The sequence below is a fragment of the Colobus angolensis genome, unplaced genomic scaffold, assembly GCF_000951035.1.
Source record: "Colobus angolensis palliatus isolate OR3802 unplaced genomic scaffold, Cang.pa_1.0 Scaffold58, whole genome shotgun sequence".
Classification (NCBI taxonomy): domain Eukaryota; kingdom Metazoa; phylum Chordata; class Mammalia; order Primates; family Cercopithecidae; genus Colobus; species Colobus angolensis.
This window is the reverse complement of record NW_012119376.1, coordinates 13250375-13267658: the sequence shown is the minus strand read 5'-3', so window position 1 is coordinate 13267658 and position 17284 is coordinate 13250375. Positions and strand designations below refer to the sequence as shown.

The 17284-nt window shown below is 38.6% G+C and overlaps 1 long non-coding RNA gene across 1 annotated transcript; it reads left to right on the top strand.

Moving 5' to 3' along the window:
* The first annotated feature begins 2407 nt into the window (after positions 1 to 2407).
* On the top strand, positions 2408 to 15326 carry LOC105526222. The gene is made up of 2 exons (XR_001004052.1): positions 2408 to 2908; positions 14495 to 15326. It is a non-coding gene; the product is annotated as an uncharacterized LOC105526222 (long non-coding RNA).
* The last annotated feature ends 1958 nt before the right edge of the window (positions 15327 to 17284 follow it).

Genomic DNA, 17284 nt, shown 5'->3' with positions numbered 1-17284 from the left:
TTCCCTTCCATTTCTTGCTCTCTGTTTCTAAATGCCATGCTATTTGTTTGTACTCGGTCACCTTAAATCCTTATTTGGGTTCTCTAACAGGCACGAAGGCATCCAAATATCAATTTTAGTAACTGGTGGAAGTGCCCACATGAGGGATGGGATGTTCAGTCTTAACATGTGGTCTTTATGAATAAGGGTCTTCATTTTTTCTTTTCCTAAACTGTCCAGCTCCTCTACGCTGGTTTTGCTCCTCAACAGTCCAAGGTTTGTGCTACTTCCATGGTGATCATCTGTTAGGTCATAAACATTAGATTGTGGCATCACTGAATGAGTCAGTTGGGAGGAAGCTGGGCTGGAAATACAGCTGAGAGCCTCTGTTGACAGATGGATGCCTTCTTAATCACAGCCTGTGTGGGTAAAGGGAAAGCCTTGCTTGGCCAACCCCTCCCACTCCCACCCCCACTCCCTGCATTGATTCACAAACCTGGACTGCTCCGGAGGAGGCTGGGAAAGTCCATCCCCAGGGAATACCACTTTTTTCCTCTTCCGAGCCTCTTACAGGACACCCACACGACTAGGAGGAGGCAGAAAGTGAACAGGGAACTCATTACTTTTTGAGTGTCAGCAAGGTAAACCTGCTTTCGTTTTCTTTTCCAAATCCTAAACATTTCCCTCTTAAACAGTTGATATTGTTAGCATTGTTTGTTTCTCAGTGTGTGTCCATCTGCCTTGTCTGTAAAATGGGCATAATGAGAGCTCACCTTTCAGAAAGCAGTGGGTAGGGCTAGATGGTATAATTATGCTCCCTTTCATCAGTTTTCCCTATCTGTATTAAGCACCAGGTGCTATTGGAAAAATTACCTTTTTATCAGATTTTTAAAATACAATTGCCGGAGCACATATTTAATTTTAGAAGAAATAGTTTAATACTTCTAAATGTGGGGTTTCAGACAGCCCTGTGTCAAGAGCCGCTGTACGCTAGGTTGCTAGGAGACTGGACAGCCAAAGAAACAATGCCCTTTCCTGTGACCACTATCAAGAACTGCTCAGGATTCCTGCCAGCCTGTGAGCCTTTATCGTTCAGTCATTTTAGACCTCAAAGAGAACATTCCATCGAGGGATCAGTTTCTATCATCTCACTGGAATGCAATGTAAGACCCCAGAAACTCTAGTACAAACAAATTTACTATGGCTCAGATTAATAATAGATAGCACTTGAGTGTGTGCCCCAGTTGTGTTCCCTCTCTGCTAAGGATAGGATAAATGAAAATAAATCGCAAATTCAGCAGGGAGATTCAGACCAAACACAAGGAAGAACTTCTGCCATTAAGGACATAGAAGTTGTGAAGATTGCCCCTTGGGAAGAGTTGTTAAGATCAGCCTGAAAGAGCATATTTGAAGGATGAAGATGCAGCCCTCACTGGCAATGGAGGACTAGGTGATATGATTTCCTAGGTTTTCTTCAAGACACAAGATTCTCCTAGTTGTGGAAAAGTAATTCTATGCATTACTCACCACTATTAAGATTGTTATTCATGATCAAGCCTGAGTGAAAGCCAGGCTACTCTTACATAACAAAGGCAGATTCTCAGTGTTGGAAGATAACTGAGGAGCCATTCATTTCATCCCTCTTCTTTCACCCCAGTGAAAAATCAGAGACACAGAGCATTCATTGCCACATGGCCAGCAGAAGAGCTGGGCCTAGGACCTAGACCTCTAAGGCTGTCTGTGCTGTGCGCTGTACTGCACCATGTTTTCACTAATAATACAGATCTATTTAAAACATAGCTTCATCTCTGGACCCCTAAGGATTTTACATTCTGAAAATGCTTTTATAAGAATTCTGTTTATGACATGAGCAGCACTGAAGCAGAAATCTGAGGAACTCTGGGGATTGGTGTGGCTAAAGATCCCAATTTAGAAGAATAGTTTAGGCAAAGCACAAAAGAGGAAATGTTATTTATATGAGCTCACTTCTACTCACCAAAAAATTTAAAAATTAAACTCAAGACCCAACAACTTTTTCCTTTCCTCAGTCCAACATGAGAGGCTTACACATGTATCCCTTTTCCCCAAACTTGCGAACTTGTCTAATATGTAGTCCCAAGTTTATAAGCTTCCCTTAGAAAAAGTTCTATTTCATTTCTGTAAATCATACTTCTCTTGTTTTATAATCCTTGAAATGGATAGTGCTGCCTCATCTTAGATGAGGCATTCAACAGCTTTAATTTCTAAGTTATAAATTATTATTTCTTCTCCTTTAAAAAATCTTAGAGGTAAATCTGTCTGTTTCACATAGGAAGCCAGTGGAGTTGTTCCTCATGCTTTCCCCACGAAGCTGCATCTGAAGGGCTTTCTCACTCCCCCTGTGATCACAAGTCATGCCTCACAGATTCATTTCCTTATAGAATGACTTCAGAAAGCCAGCACTTTTAATAAATAGGAAGTAAATTATATTTAATGACTAAATTCTCACCTGAAGTTGATACTAATATTATGATAACTCTCTTGTGCCCTATTTTGGTCTTTTAAAGTTCTTTGCTGTACATCTAAGAAAATTAGAATTTCGGTAGACTCCTCGTGCAGTCCAAGAAGGCAATTTCCTAGCTGGTTTGACTTAAGGGGTTCCAGAAGGCATTTTTATCTCACATATTCTGTTGATCAGTCAGCAACTGGAATTCCAACTAATGGATTCCATTCTTCCAGTTAAGACATCATCTCCAGAAAACTGTGCTACTTGGCATCCAGCAGTGCCCAAGTACTATTTAACCCATTAAACCTGTGACAATATCAGCTTTATTTCCTGGACCTCAGCCTGGAACAAAGGAGAGCTACACTTGGATAGTAAACACAAGTGATCTGGATAGATTATGCTGGGAAAAGAAGCCTGGAGTGGACAGTACAGTGGGAGAATAAGGTTAGAATCAGGTAAAGGCTGCCAAAAAACACTATCACTGAATCACAGCTTTCTCTTGTTTTGGGGGTCTGTATTTATATTACTTGTCTCTCAAGCATCCTTAATATATTTATTTACTTTCTCAAAAGTCTTTACTGTCATTAATCTATTTGGATTTTCAAACTGAGTCAGAAGCATACGTTATGATATCATTAACTGGAGGGTATGCTAGAATCAAAATGTCCTTCTGGAAAAAGTGTACATTCGAGTAAGTAAAAAACTTAAGGGGAAAAACAGGAGAGCTACTACTCAACTTTTATGGTGGTTTACATATGTTAGGTGAGGCAAGAAAGAGGTAGAATATAAAAGAAAAGGAAATTTAGGTCATTTTTTAGGCTAAGAAAAATCAAGTTGGGGGAATTCAAGGACTGGAAACACCAGTACAAAGCTAAAGATACACTTTAATCCCAGAGATGTCTCTTAGAAAATATAGTAGTGGTTATAGAGGTAGGCTGTTGGGTGATGACAATGCTAGGGCCAGAGCAATGTTTCTGAAGAAAGCAACATCCTTTATCTTACTAGCATTGGAGAGGTAGACTGATTGTATGGCACTTTTATTGATACTACTAGAAAATTATGCAAGACATCTCACAGAGCAGAATCAGACTTGCAGCCTATGATAAAACAGAAGACCGTCTGCAACATCAAAGAAATACAGAAGATTTTATGGCTTGCTGTTTGTTTACCTACAAGGGAAATGCCTGAAGGCCTGAAGTATATATTACATGTAGTTTGGCTGCACTTAGAGGAAAAACTTGGATTTCTAACTTGTGTCAAACAAAGAATGCATTGTCCTTGGTCCATATTGATTGGTGAAACATAGAAATTTTCCATTTATTATTCATTTTATTATTGCATTTATTTATTTTTGACTACAGTTTGTTTTTTAATTTCATTACACCTGTTTTCATTCATGCAGTGAAATCACTCCTTATCCTTGGGAGAAAATGACAAGAAACGACAGCCACGGAATCTTCCTCTGGATATGGGAACAAAAATAGCTCTCAGAATAAATAGTGGCCACACCCAGGTAACTTCTTCATGAGGTGGCTTGGTGACTTCACAAGATAGGCCCCACCCGACCCATATGGGATGAGCACCATCTGGGCTAACCTCCTCTTTCGGGGTCTGTAATTACTGCACAAAGATGAAGGTGCATCTATGAAAGCAAACTTTGTCAAGATCTCAGTGACACACTCTGCTTTTCCAAATTACCTCAATTGGCAGTGTATATTAGAGTCATGGAATGTCTCTGGAAAGATACATAGGAGACCTAGTGACATTGGATCCTTGTGGCTAGAGAGACACTGTGTAAGTGCATCAGAGAGGATGACTTTTCACTGTGCACTCCTTCAGACCACCGGAAATTTGGAAATGTATATGGTTGGTGTGCATGTATTATCTCCTTAAAACTAGCTAGCTACCTATCTATCTACCTAACCTACCCACCTACCTTCCTACCCAGCTAATTAATTAGCTAACCAAATTTATAAGGTGTTAAAAAAAAAAAAAGAAAAGCCAAATAACTGGAAACACTTAGATCTTCCTCTGTTGCTATTTAGCTAACTGTTCAATTTAACTCTTAAATAAGTTATTTCCTCTGAGTTTTTTTTTTTTTCTTCCACCGAAACTCTGCACCTAAGCAACACTGGTTTCCTTGTCCTTCCTCAAACATGCCAGGCACATCCCAGCCTCAGCTCCTTTGCAAAAACAATTTCCAATGCCTGGAAAAATCTTGTTTTTGTTATCTCCATGGCTTGCATTTTGCTTAGTTTAAGTCTTGACTCAAATATCACTTTCTCAATAAGGCCTACCTTGACTCTCCTATTTAAAATTGCAAACTTAATACCCCAGAATTCCTCATTCATTTTATCTTTCATAGTAATGATCTTCTGTTTTTTTTTTTTTTTTTTTTTTGAATATTATTAGTCCTAGGGCACAGCTGGACAACGGGCACATGAGTTCGTTTTGCTCTCGTTGCCCAGTCTGGAGCGCAATGGCATGATCTCAGCTCACCGCAACCTCTGGCCCCCAGGTTCAAGCGATTCTCCTGCTTCGGCCTCCTTAGTTGGGATTACAGGCATGTGCTACCACACCTGGCTAATTTTGTATTTTTAGGTGAGACGGGGTTTCTCCATGTTCGTCAGTCTGGTCTCAAAGTCCCGACCTCAGGTGATCCACCCGCCTTGGCCTCCCAAAGTGCTGGGGTTACAGGCAAGCCACCGCACCCAGCCGTAATGATCTTCTTTTTAAAGTACTATATAAGCATCTTAGTACTTAACATCTTTATTGTCTGTATCAAACTCTAGAACCAAGCTCCAGGAAGGCAAGGATTTGTCCTCAAATCTTTTGCTCATTGTTGCTTCCCCCAGCACCTAAGTACTGCTTAGCACTTATAGCTTTTCAAGAAATAATTGCTGAGTAAATAAAAGAACTAATGAGTTTTGCTTTCTAAATTGTTTATTCTTGATTGAATATTATTAAATGATTTGAGACTGACACATCTAGTTTTTAATTTGATGATTATTGTTAAGTTTTTCAAAAACAGATTTCAATGTATATTTTGAAAATAAATTCAAGAATAGCATTTTCTAAAAATGGCCAAGAGATATATGAAAAGATGTTCAACATCACTAGTCATCAGAGAAATGCAAATGAAAACCACAATGAACCTCACACCCATTAGAATGGCTGTTATCCAAAAAGCAAAAGATAAAAAGTGTTGGCGAGGATCTGGAGAAAAGAGAACACTTGTACACTGTTAGCGGGCATGCAAATGGGTGCGGCTGCTTTGGTTGCTATGGAAAACAGCATGGAGACTCCTCAAAAAATTAAAATAGAACTATCATATGATTCAGTAATCCCGTGTCTGTTATTGATCCAAAAGTATTGAAAGAAAGATCTCAAAAAGGTAACTGAACTCTCACGTTCACTGTGGCATTATTCACAATGACCAAGACATGTAATCAATCTAAATGTCCATCGACTGATGAATGGATAAAGAAATGTGGTATATACATACGATCAATATTATTTAACCTTTGAAAAGAAGGAATCTTGCCATTGGTGACAACATGGATGAATCTGGAGGACATTATGCTAGTGAAATAAGCCAGGCACAGAAAGACAAATATTGTATGATTTAAGTTATACATGGAATCTAAAACAGTCAAACTCATAGTAGTAGAGAATAAAATGATGGTTACCAGAAGTTGGAGGGGGTGGTGAGAGAAATGGGAAGTTGTTGCTCAAAGTGCACAAAGTTTCTGTTATACACAATGAATAAGCCCTAGAGATCTACTGCACAGTGTAGTGTCCATAGTTATGAGTACTGTATTATATACTTAAACATTTGGTAAGAGGAAAGATCTTATGTTAAGTGTTCTTATCACAAATAATAATAATAAAGAGGGTGAGAGAAAACTTTTGGAGACAATGGAATGGATAGGTTTATTGCATAGATTGTGGTGATAATTTCACAGATGGGTACTTATCTCCAAACTCAAATTGTATACTTTCAGTATGTGCTGTTATTTTTTGTCGGTTATACCTTTAAAAAGTGGGGTTTTTAAGTGATCTTCTCTAATTGTGAAGTACACCTTTTTCCACTTGACAACTTGTTTGCCTGGCCCATATCCTAATCTTTGTTAACAGATCCTTAACATCTAGATTATTGTTATTAAGATACCATTTTCTGTTGATCAATTTTTAACTTTGGAGGATATCTTTAAGATAATCATTCTCTTTTGAACAAATGTATCATCATTGTTTGAATGTATCCATGTTTACAAGCTTTCAACACTCATCACCTGAAACAGGTTTACGTTTCATCAACTAGAGTAGTTAACTAGTGACTTCAACCAGAAGGAGACTTAAGCATAGGGAATTAGGCACCAAAAAAGTCCATTTGAGGAGTGAGGGCCAGACAAAGCCACTGTAACCTTTGAGGAATTCAGGAAGTTGCAAGAATCATAGGAAACCACCCCATGACTCTTGATCTCAGCAACAGCTGTGGCACTGGGGCAGGTTATCAGCAGATTTCCCAGAAGCTGCTGTAAAACCCTGTATCTGTTGTCTGTTCCATTCCCCACATTGCCCACTACTGCTAAAAAGAAAATAACAGCTTCTACTTCTGCCCTTTCTGTAGAATTTGTCTTTCCCAACGTGCTCTAATTTATAAACGAGCAAAGGATTTCCATTTTCAAACCCCACAGGTTCCTCAGTGTACAGATTTCCATAAGCCTCAAACCTGAAAGAAATAGAAAGCAAATTGAATTCCTCCTCAAAAGTCTACCAGTTTGTTTTGGTGGTCACTGCTACTAAGTTCTACTGATGTGCACATTCTGCAGGTAAACCCCAAAGATGAGCACATCATGTTCATGTCTCTCTTCCTTAGTGACCATGGCATGCTCATCCAGATTGTCTTTTTCTACTCCCAACACAGTGAATATCATGGGAAGCAATCCTAAAAAGTTACAGAACATAATTCATATAATATGCCTGTACCATAGGTTAAGAAAATTAGCAAATATTGTTCTTTTAATTTAATAATTGTCCATTATTGGCCAGGCATAGTGGTTCATGCCTGTAATCTCAGCACTTTGGGAGCCCAAGGTGGGCAGATCGCTTGAGTCCAGGAGTTCAAGACCAGCCTGAGCAACATGGTAAAACCCTGTCTACCCAAAACACACACACACACAAAATAGCCAGGCATGCCTGTAGCATGCCTGTGGTCCCAGCTACTGAGGAGGATGAAGTGGGAGTATTGCTTGAGCCTGGGAAGTCAAGACTGTAGGGAGCCATGATTGCACCACTGCACTCCAGCCTGGGTGACAGAGAGATCCTGTCTCAAAGTAATAATAATAATAATAATAATAATCCATTATATTTCTTATAAGTCCCCTCTCTACCTCAGTTGCCTTGCCTATAAGAAGAGGATATAATAGTACTTATTTTACAAGATTATTGTGAGAATTAAATGAAACTTCATCTGCCTATCTATCTACCTAGCTATGTATTTATGTATGTAAGATGTATGTATGTATCTATCTATCTAGAGTTTGGAAGAGTGCCTGGACCACTGTAAATGCATAGTACAAGATAGCTACTATTATTACCATTGCTATTGTCATCATAATCATCATTCTTTTCTGTAAAAACTAATGGATTTATATGTCAGATAAATATGTTGAACTTAATTCTCTTTACGTGTCCCTGAACCTATTTATGCCTTTTCCATGGTCTCTTGCTGTGAAACATGTGGTTCTTCCCTGCTTAAATATGGACTTGGCCATGTGACATGTTTTGGTCAACAGCATACGAGCAGAAGTGACAATTTGCCAGTTCTAAGCCTAGGTCTTAAAAGCTCTGCAAGTGCACTTCCACTTGCATCTTTGCATTTCTGCCACTGACATGAGAAGATTCCCTTTAGGTCACTCGTACCCCTTCAGCCTGGGCCCCAGAATGAATACACATAGGCCAGAGATGCATTGGTCAATTCACAGAATCACAGTGAGAAACAAAGCCACCAGCCATGTCCAACCTAGATCATTGGAACCCCATCCTTCCCACAATAGCTGTAAACAATAAGTGATTGCTGTTTAAAGCCTCTGAACTCTGGGGTAGTTTGTTATGCAGCAGTGGTGAACTAATACACTTTATTTCAGATGCACCTACCAGTGACTGAGTCAAATGATGACATCTGCTCTTCAACCAAGTCATATTGCATGTTTTGCCCAAATGCTGGCCATGACTCTTTGTGAACGTTGCACAGAGTAGCGCTGCAAGGACTTGAGTGGGTTTGGGGAGAGGCAAGGATCGGTGCCAGTTTCCGCCTTCTGTTTTTTGCCACCTTCAACAGTCTGCCAGCTGCTGCAGCTGCCCCTTTTGGACAAATGATATGATATCCTGGGCATTAGCCTAAATGGTACCACACATGTAAAAAGCCACAGCTGCTATTTGTTGTGCTTCTTGCTGTTCTTGGCTCTGTTGCATTGCCTAAGGGTGGCGTAGATTTCTACACACGAAGTATGGCTTTCCAAGATTCACAGATAGAACTTTGATCAATGCAGCCACTAATGATGATGACTGTGCATGGGAAAGTAGGGTAGAATCATTTCTGAACAGCCTAAAATTTTTTTAAAGTAAGAAGAATATAAATTAGTTAATCATATAAACATGCATGCTATATCATTGTATGGTTTATCTTTTCAGGGAAAAGCTAAGACCTCACCTATATTGTTAATGTGTATATATATACTTTTTAACATTATTTAATAAGCTAATTTTTGCTTCCTTTGTAGGTTTTGCATAAAGATATTCATGCTAGCATAACGTAGATAAATCTCATGAGTTAATTATTCACTAAATCAAATTTATAATTAGTTTCCATTTCTAAGTAAAAGGTTGAATTGTTCTGCATGAGTTGTGTGGAATAATTGAAAGTCATTATTAATTAGTACATGCTGCTGGTGACTGAGATCCCTCTCAAAAATTTCTGAACTTGGTTTGAAACATAAAAATAAGAAAATAAGAATAAACATAAGTTCAATCTACAATCCATAGAAAAGACATTGTATTTCTATTCCTTTTAAAACTTAACCAAAAGTCTTTATTTATTTACCACATTTGTCAGTGCAATGAAGATGGGAAAAGGAATAAAGGAAGAAAAAAAATTATATATATGGCTCAGCTACAGGGCGATACTTTAAGAGAGTGGAACATAACCCTGCTGTAGAGCACTTTCAATGAAAATATAGACAAAGAAATGTATAGTGTAGTTGTTCTCGACTCTGGTTGCAAATTAAGTACATGGAGAGCTTTCCGAAATTATCGATGCTGAACTCCACCCAAGATTTCTAATTTAGATGGTCCTGGCTGGGACCAAGGAATTGTTACTTTATGGAAGCTCCCAAGGAATTCCAATGTGTGGACTTAGATGCAGTACTAGTAAGATATTTTGAAATCATCATAATTCCAAGAGGATGCTAACATGGTTACAATGACTAATTTCAGATTTCTTCAGAGGGGGTTCATAGAGGAATTGAGCTTAGAAGTAGAGCCTTAAAGGAAAGAAGCTACATCATGGAATGACATGAAAAATTATTTTTCTCTTTAAATCAGTTACATAATTTGGGTTTTCTCAAGTTTTGCCATTTTAATCAGCAGAACTTAGGTTAATTAATTTGCAAGATGCTTATCTTTGCTTATTAATTTCCTCTATTGATATTTTTACTTGCTATCAATTGAGATTGCTTTTTCATATCTGTCTTCTTCTGTAAAGTGATGACTTCAGTCAGAAGTGTGCTGGAGCAGTTTGCAGAGCCTTGCAAAATTGATGGTGCCTATCTGTTTCCAGCTTTATGTTCATCAATGCCAGGTTGGTAGATTGAAATCAGCCATGATAAAAGTGTCTACACTATGGAAATTGGCAAATACTAAAAATCGTCAGATACTCTCTCACCCCAGACATGGCTAATCATTCAATAGTACACAACTGATTTCAGTGGAAGAGAGTTATGGTACATAAATGATTTTTAGTTCTTTATGTTAGATGTCTTAAAATTGTAAGTCTCAACTTTCGAGTACCTATTAATCTCCAAAAAATTAAACCTATATTTTACAAGAAAGCCTCTTCTGTATTTTTTTGTTATATTTCCTTTTGAATCCCCCTCCCCATTTCACTCTTACCACCTAAAACAGAAACTCCCACATCTTCTACGCTCAGAGGAGATTTACTTGCGTTAGCTTAAGAATCATTTTATGTTTTCTCATGCCTACATTCATACCACCCCATACCACAGTTTTCAGGTTTTAATTTAAGCTCCACAGCAGCCTTTTTCTGTTGGATGAGAAAAGATAACCAAGAAAATAAATTAGGAGTCTTATGATTGACCCTATTTTTTTTGTTATTCAAGGAAACCCAAAATGAAGCAAAATAACAAAAAATTGCCAAGGAAAACATTTTCAGCCATTTCAATTACTGTTTTAATTGGCTGGGTCTGGCTGCCAGATTATCCTGTAATCTCTACAAGAATGTTATTTGGAAAAAGCTGAAATATGCCCTGCATAGAAGCCACATCCATCCCTTCAGCACATTCTAGCTGGAATAACTTTCTCTCGGCATACTGGAATCATATTGGAGTAAAATTGGCAGTTCCTGAAAAAACTTAATCCATAGATTATATAAAAACATAATTCACTATCAGCATATTATTGACAAGTCTCAAAAATGTAGTGTGCCTGAATCCAAGATAAAGAAAAGTAATGATATTGTGATGTTTGTACAAATACCTTTAGACAACGTGTAGGCTTGTCTGTGCACATTTGTGTGTGCACAACTGGGTATGTGCTTTGACTGTGTGTGTGTCTGTGTATTAAATAATAGGACAATAGAATGAGGAGAATGGTTGAAGCTATTTGAATGGTTTCATAAAAACTTCTTGGGCTGTGGGATGTGTTTTACTAAGATTACACCAAGAAATGGCGCCGGCTGCTTATCAGACTTGTGGGTTCAAAGAAAGGAAATCTTTTCTTGTTTGTTTCAATTAAACAGGTCTTGAAAACATAGCTATTAAAAATAGATGATTACACCCTCAGATTGCCATTTTGATGTGTTCTCATACAAGTGGGATGAAGAGCTACTGTGCACATTAGTTTAAAAAAACTATTTGTAGTCAGGTTCTACACATGGATTCTAGAAAATGCACACAAAAAAATGTACATGACTCTGGCAACCATTTTTTTTTTTTTTTTACTCTAGACTGTTCTGCTTTTTTAATTTGGGTTCTTTGGCACAGTATTGAAATTATGAAGCCCTGGAACAGCAGCAGCAGTACTCTCTGAGAGCCTGCTAAAAAGGCAGAATCTCAGGCCCCATTCAGACCACCTGGATCAAAATCTGCAATGTAACAAAATCTCCTGATATGATAATATTGGAGAAGCACAGGCCTAAATTATTTTGACTATTTATTTAGAAGTGAAAGCAAATAGGTATATCTACTCAGTACCTACATCAAGAATCTTATAGAAACTATAGTATTTGCTGGAGTATTTATCATTAGCTTTAAGTATAACATACTCTGTGATGTTTCAGCAATTAGTAAAAACACCATCCACCCATTTTTTCAAAAGTTGCATTGCCAACATTATTAAACCTGTTGCATGCACTTCCAGATTGCGATGACTATGCGGTTGTAGTCAGAAGTTGTGTTGTGGCTGCTGAAAGGAACTACTTCTGTGAGAATCTATTCTGTGGTGTCACAAAGTGGTGCGGAAAAGTTTGTTAATACTTAATATGGTTCAATCACTGCACATATACTCTGATCAGCTTTTATACAGGAGTCTGCAGCAGAGAAAGAAGTAGCTTGCAAGGCCCAGTCTGCAGGACTTAAATCATAATGGTGCTAATTCACTAAAAAATCACAAATCTGATTAATCTTTAGATCTGAAGTTACTGAGAGAGAGGATGGGGATGGAAGGAGAGAGAGAGAGAGAAAGAAAGAAAGTGAGTTGGGGGAGAGAGAGGGAGAAATTGGTGGAGGAAGAGATATGGCGAGAGAGAGAAGAAAGATCCACTACCTAAGAATGATGATGATGATGATAATGATGATGAATGTGTTTTCAAAACCCTCTCCTGTTTCCAGTTCTTCAAACAGTGTTCCTACTTGTTGGACTTCATTACAGCCAACTGCAGTCTGAATAGAAAGAAACACAAAACTATATACCAAAACTATTCTGAGTGTCTGAAAAAAAAAAAAAAATGAGACTGATCAGTTAAATCGAGAATTCTCAAAGCCTGAGAGTTCTGTATCCCTCTGTTTCCACATTAAAACACTTTCCTCCTAAGATCCATGACACAAGGAAAGCTACAGCCAAATGCAAATCTTCGTTCCTATGTAGTGCTCTCCTGAGTGCCTGTCTTCTTTCTTATCTTGGTGAACCTTCAGAACACCCTGGAAGGATATGGAAACCACCATTTTATCTCCCAGTTCTTCTCCTTCCCTCCCCCAAAAAGATCAGCCTGGAGTCAGTTCCCAACTTTCTCACTTCTGGTTCCTCTGAATTCTCCAGACCCAGGGAGTTCTTCTTAAACAACTTGCCAAAACCCAACTCCATCCTCAGAGAGAGGAAGACCCTCTGAAAGGCCCAGGAACCTGAGCGATACAGCAGTTAGGAACACAGGGCTCCAGCAACAGAGAGATCAGGGCTTGTGTCCCAGCTTAGTAGCTTGGTGGCTTTGGACAAGATAGTTCTAAGTTTTTTTCCTCTATAAAAAAACCCCATCTATTTCAGAAAATGTTATGAATATTAAATAAAAGGTTGTACAGTGCAAGTTCTTAGGAAATGCGTATAATAAAAGGTAACTCCTCTTTCTCCCACACTACCTCCAAGTTTCTTTTCTCTCTCCCCTTTCTCTCCTTCAGTCTTTTCCTTCTCTCCATTTACCTACACTAATTTCCCTCTTCTACCATCACCACTCTTCATGCTCAAGCCCAAAATGCTCACAAGCAAAATATCACAAGCCAAAATAATGTTTCAGCAAAAAAGAGTCACAGATCCCCAAAGACCATGTGTCCACAGGGACCATCAACTATTTCTTACATTTCTGTTTAATGATCCATTTACTTCTATAACCTATAGTTTCCTCAATTTCCCACAAGCATTTGTGATGCTCAGGTTTAATAGGATCCGGCTGAATGAACACCACACAGAATGAATACTTCAACTTCCCTCAATCTTTGCTGTTTCCAATGAAATTGTATGGCATTATCAGACTTGAGTGTAATTCTGTTATCTCTCCTGTATTTCTTGACTTCTTCATCCCACACAGAGACTTCCCTGTAAAGACTGAGTGGAGTGTGGAATGAGACCGACACATTAAAAACAATGCCTGAACCTCTTAGCAACCAGAATTTCAATCGCAAACTGAACATGACAATCCTTTAAAAGTCCACATGCTTTTTAGCACATTGTTGTCCCCTTTTAGAGCAGCACTTTTCAACTTCCTGTCCTGGCATCGAGTTGTTTAAATCGATGACCATAAAGTGTATTGGTTCTAATAATTCTTAGAATACTGAGTTGTGAATGAGTTTGTTTTTATAATATCAATTAAAATGATTTAAAGTTTATTCTAGTGGTAGTATTTCTCTCAGTGCTGGGTCTGAATGTGTCCTTCCAAAATTCATATGCTAAAATCTAACCTTCAAGGTGAGTGTAGTAAATGGTGGGACCTTTGGAGTGTGATTAGGTTATGAGGGCAGAGCCCTCATGGGTGAGAATATTTTTGCCATTATAAAAGAAGCCTGGGGGAGCTTGTTCACCTCTCCCATAGTGTAGTGTAAAGATGCAGTTAGAGGGTGTCATCTTTGAAGCAGAGAGGAGGCCCTCATCAGACACTGAATCTGTGGTGATTGATCATGGACTTCCCAGCCTCCAAAACTGTGAGCAATAAATTTCTGTTATGTATAAATTACCCAGTCTAAAGTATTTTGTTTTAGCAGCACAAATGGACTAAGACCGTCGCTTGCATTCTGATGTGCTTTGCAGGAGAGAATGGAGTTGTAGCAGACTGCTCAGGAATTGTACATCACCAGTAGCTTCTGTCTCAGCTAAGCGTGGGAGACTGATACTGATGAGCCATTAACAATAGTGGAGATTCTGAATCACTGAAGCACTTGACAAAAGAAATGTTGTGGGTGCTGTGAAAACCCACATATGCCCATGAGAGTATATTGAGTTTATAAGTGTTGTTGCTTAGTGTGTCACAGAGAAGTTTATGAGAAACTGTTTGGAGTAAGAAACAGCATAGAAGTTTCAGCCTGAAATGGCTTATTTAGTCACTGACCATCAGAAACAATTACTTTTTACCTTAACCTAGGTTTGTAATAGCAGGATGCATTAAATTCCTTCACTGAAGTGAAACCTTAGCAAATCTTTAAGTAGTACTCTAAAGTGATGAAAGGTGTTTACATTTACTAATGTAAATTTCTTGTGGAGATAGAGTTTTTATTCTTCATGAGTCACAAGACTGCTGAAGAGGGAACCATTGCTTGTTCTACACTGCTCCATTCTAAATGTTCGTTTCTCCCGATATTCATATGCCGAAATTCTAACCCCCAAGAAGATAGTATTAGGAGGTGGGGCCTTTGGGACATGACAAAGTCATGAGGATGAAGCCCTCAAGAATAAGATTCATGGTCTTATAAAGGAGAACCAGAAAGATCCCTCATTTCTTCAATCATGTGCAGACACATGAACAAGAAGACGGCCAGCTATGAACTAGGTCTTCGGCCTTCGCCAGACACTGAATCTGCCAACACTTTGATCTTGGATTTCCTAGCCTGCAGAACTGTGAGAGATAAATTTCTTTTCTTCATAATCCACTCAGTCTAAGGTCCTTTGTTCTAGCAGCCTGAATGTACTAAGACATAACACTCCCTTGCCGTTTTATTGTTGAGTAAGGAGGAAGGGTAGGTCTTTTAGTGTTGAGTAAGCGGGGGAAGGTCTTTAAGCAGGAGGGAAGGACTTTTGCCATGTGCTTATTGCTGCTTGGAGTGGACTCTTTCTCACCCTCTATTTATGTGTTAAGTGGAGTAGGATGTGATTGGGCAAGTGGTTTTTAGCTACATTAAAGTGTCTGTGGGAATTGACTTCTTTGGGCTGTGTAAGAGACACTGAATACCATTTCATGAACACTGAAAAGAAGTCTCTCTTTAGATAAACATTTAGCAGAGCAAGGATTTTGGAGATGCTAATTAATATCTTACATTTATATAGAACATATCCATTTTATACTTTGAAAGATATGATTTTATATAACCTGACATGGCAGCCAAGATGCAGAAATCAAAGTAAGAGTCACATTCAGTGAGAGTAGTATTCCCACAGCAGGAAATAATTATGGTCAGCAATGTGGGAGGAGAGTCATCCCAAAGTTAGCTGACTAGAGTGGATTAAGTTCACATCTGGCTAATGAGACTATCCAAAAATGAGTCTGGGAATGCATGGGAGCGTTCGACAGTGCTGTCATTTTGCTCTGTCCTTGTGAGCCTCAGCTGGCAGTGTTTCATTGGTGCATTCATTATGACATCATTTTATGGATGAGCAATTTGCAGGCCAAAAAGACCCGAGACTCCCTGGGGGGAAGGGAAATGCCACAGACATCCATGGTCTTGGATGCTCAGTGAGTAAACTGGGATTTTCAAGCAGTTCCTAGGGCCTGAGAAATAGCTGGTCATAACCCAGGCCTACACCCTTTTGCCTGAGCTGTTTCAGGGAGGAGTTGGATACATCTACACATCCCATACTGGCCCCACATGTCCCTAATACATTAGAGCAAAGAAAAGTAGTAGGACAGGAGTTGTTGCTATATTGAACTTAACTCTTTAATGGAATATGCTGATGTGAGGAGCCTGAAGATTAGACCTTTTTGCCTTGTTTCACTGATGCCAATTAGCACTGTGTCATAATGTTGGCATGCATGAGACAGAAGCAGTTTTACTCTAGGAAGAGAAATAAATTCAAGACATTTTTTCCCTATATATAAGCCTTCATATATTGCACTATTTTAAGTACTATATGGAAAGATGCACTTTCAGCTCTCATTCTTTACATACACACACACACACACACAATCACCCTATCTACTTACCCTATCCTGGACATCCTATCTACTTTCCTGTATTAACCTCTCATAACTCTCAGAATTTTGCATGTTATCTAAAATAGGCTTACTTCTGTCCATCATGCCTTTATTCCACATTTCTACCACTGTCCCAGCCTAGTATCACCACACTCCATCCGTACTTCTTCAAGACAACTGAAAAGACATGAAAAGCCTCCTTCAAGACAACTGAAAAGTTGGATATGAAATATCCAGCTAGACAATGACTCTGTCTCTTAGCTTCTAGAAACTTGCTTTTGCCTCTCTCATTCTACTTTCCATTCCATCTTGTGTTATCATTTGAGTACATACACAAAAATATGGGGTACACACTTAAATGTATGTTAAAATTTGGAAGTGATTTATTAGCTGTTATCACAGGCAGCTTTGCTTTTGAAAGAAAAAGCTGGTCTGTATTTTTCATTTCAATTAACTTGGCTTCTCTTTGTGTGACTGAACACAACTAATCAAAATATTATATGCATGTACATAGAGTCAGGTAATATAAAGACCATATAGAGAAGCTACTGTATTTGCAAATTGATCATACTACTATAATCCCTCGCTTTGGCAATAATATCCATGGATGTCAAAGTCAGAGATACGATTTGCTAGAGGGCTCATGAGAATCATGCTTTTTGGTCTATTGAAACTGTTCTAACTAATTCTAATCA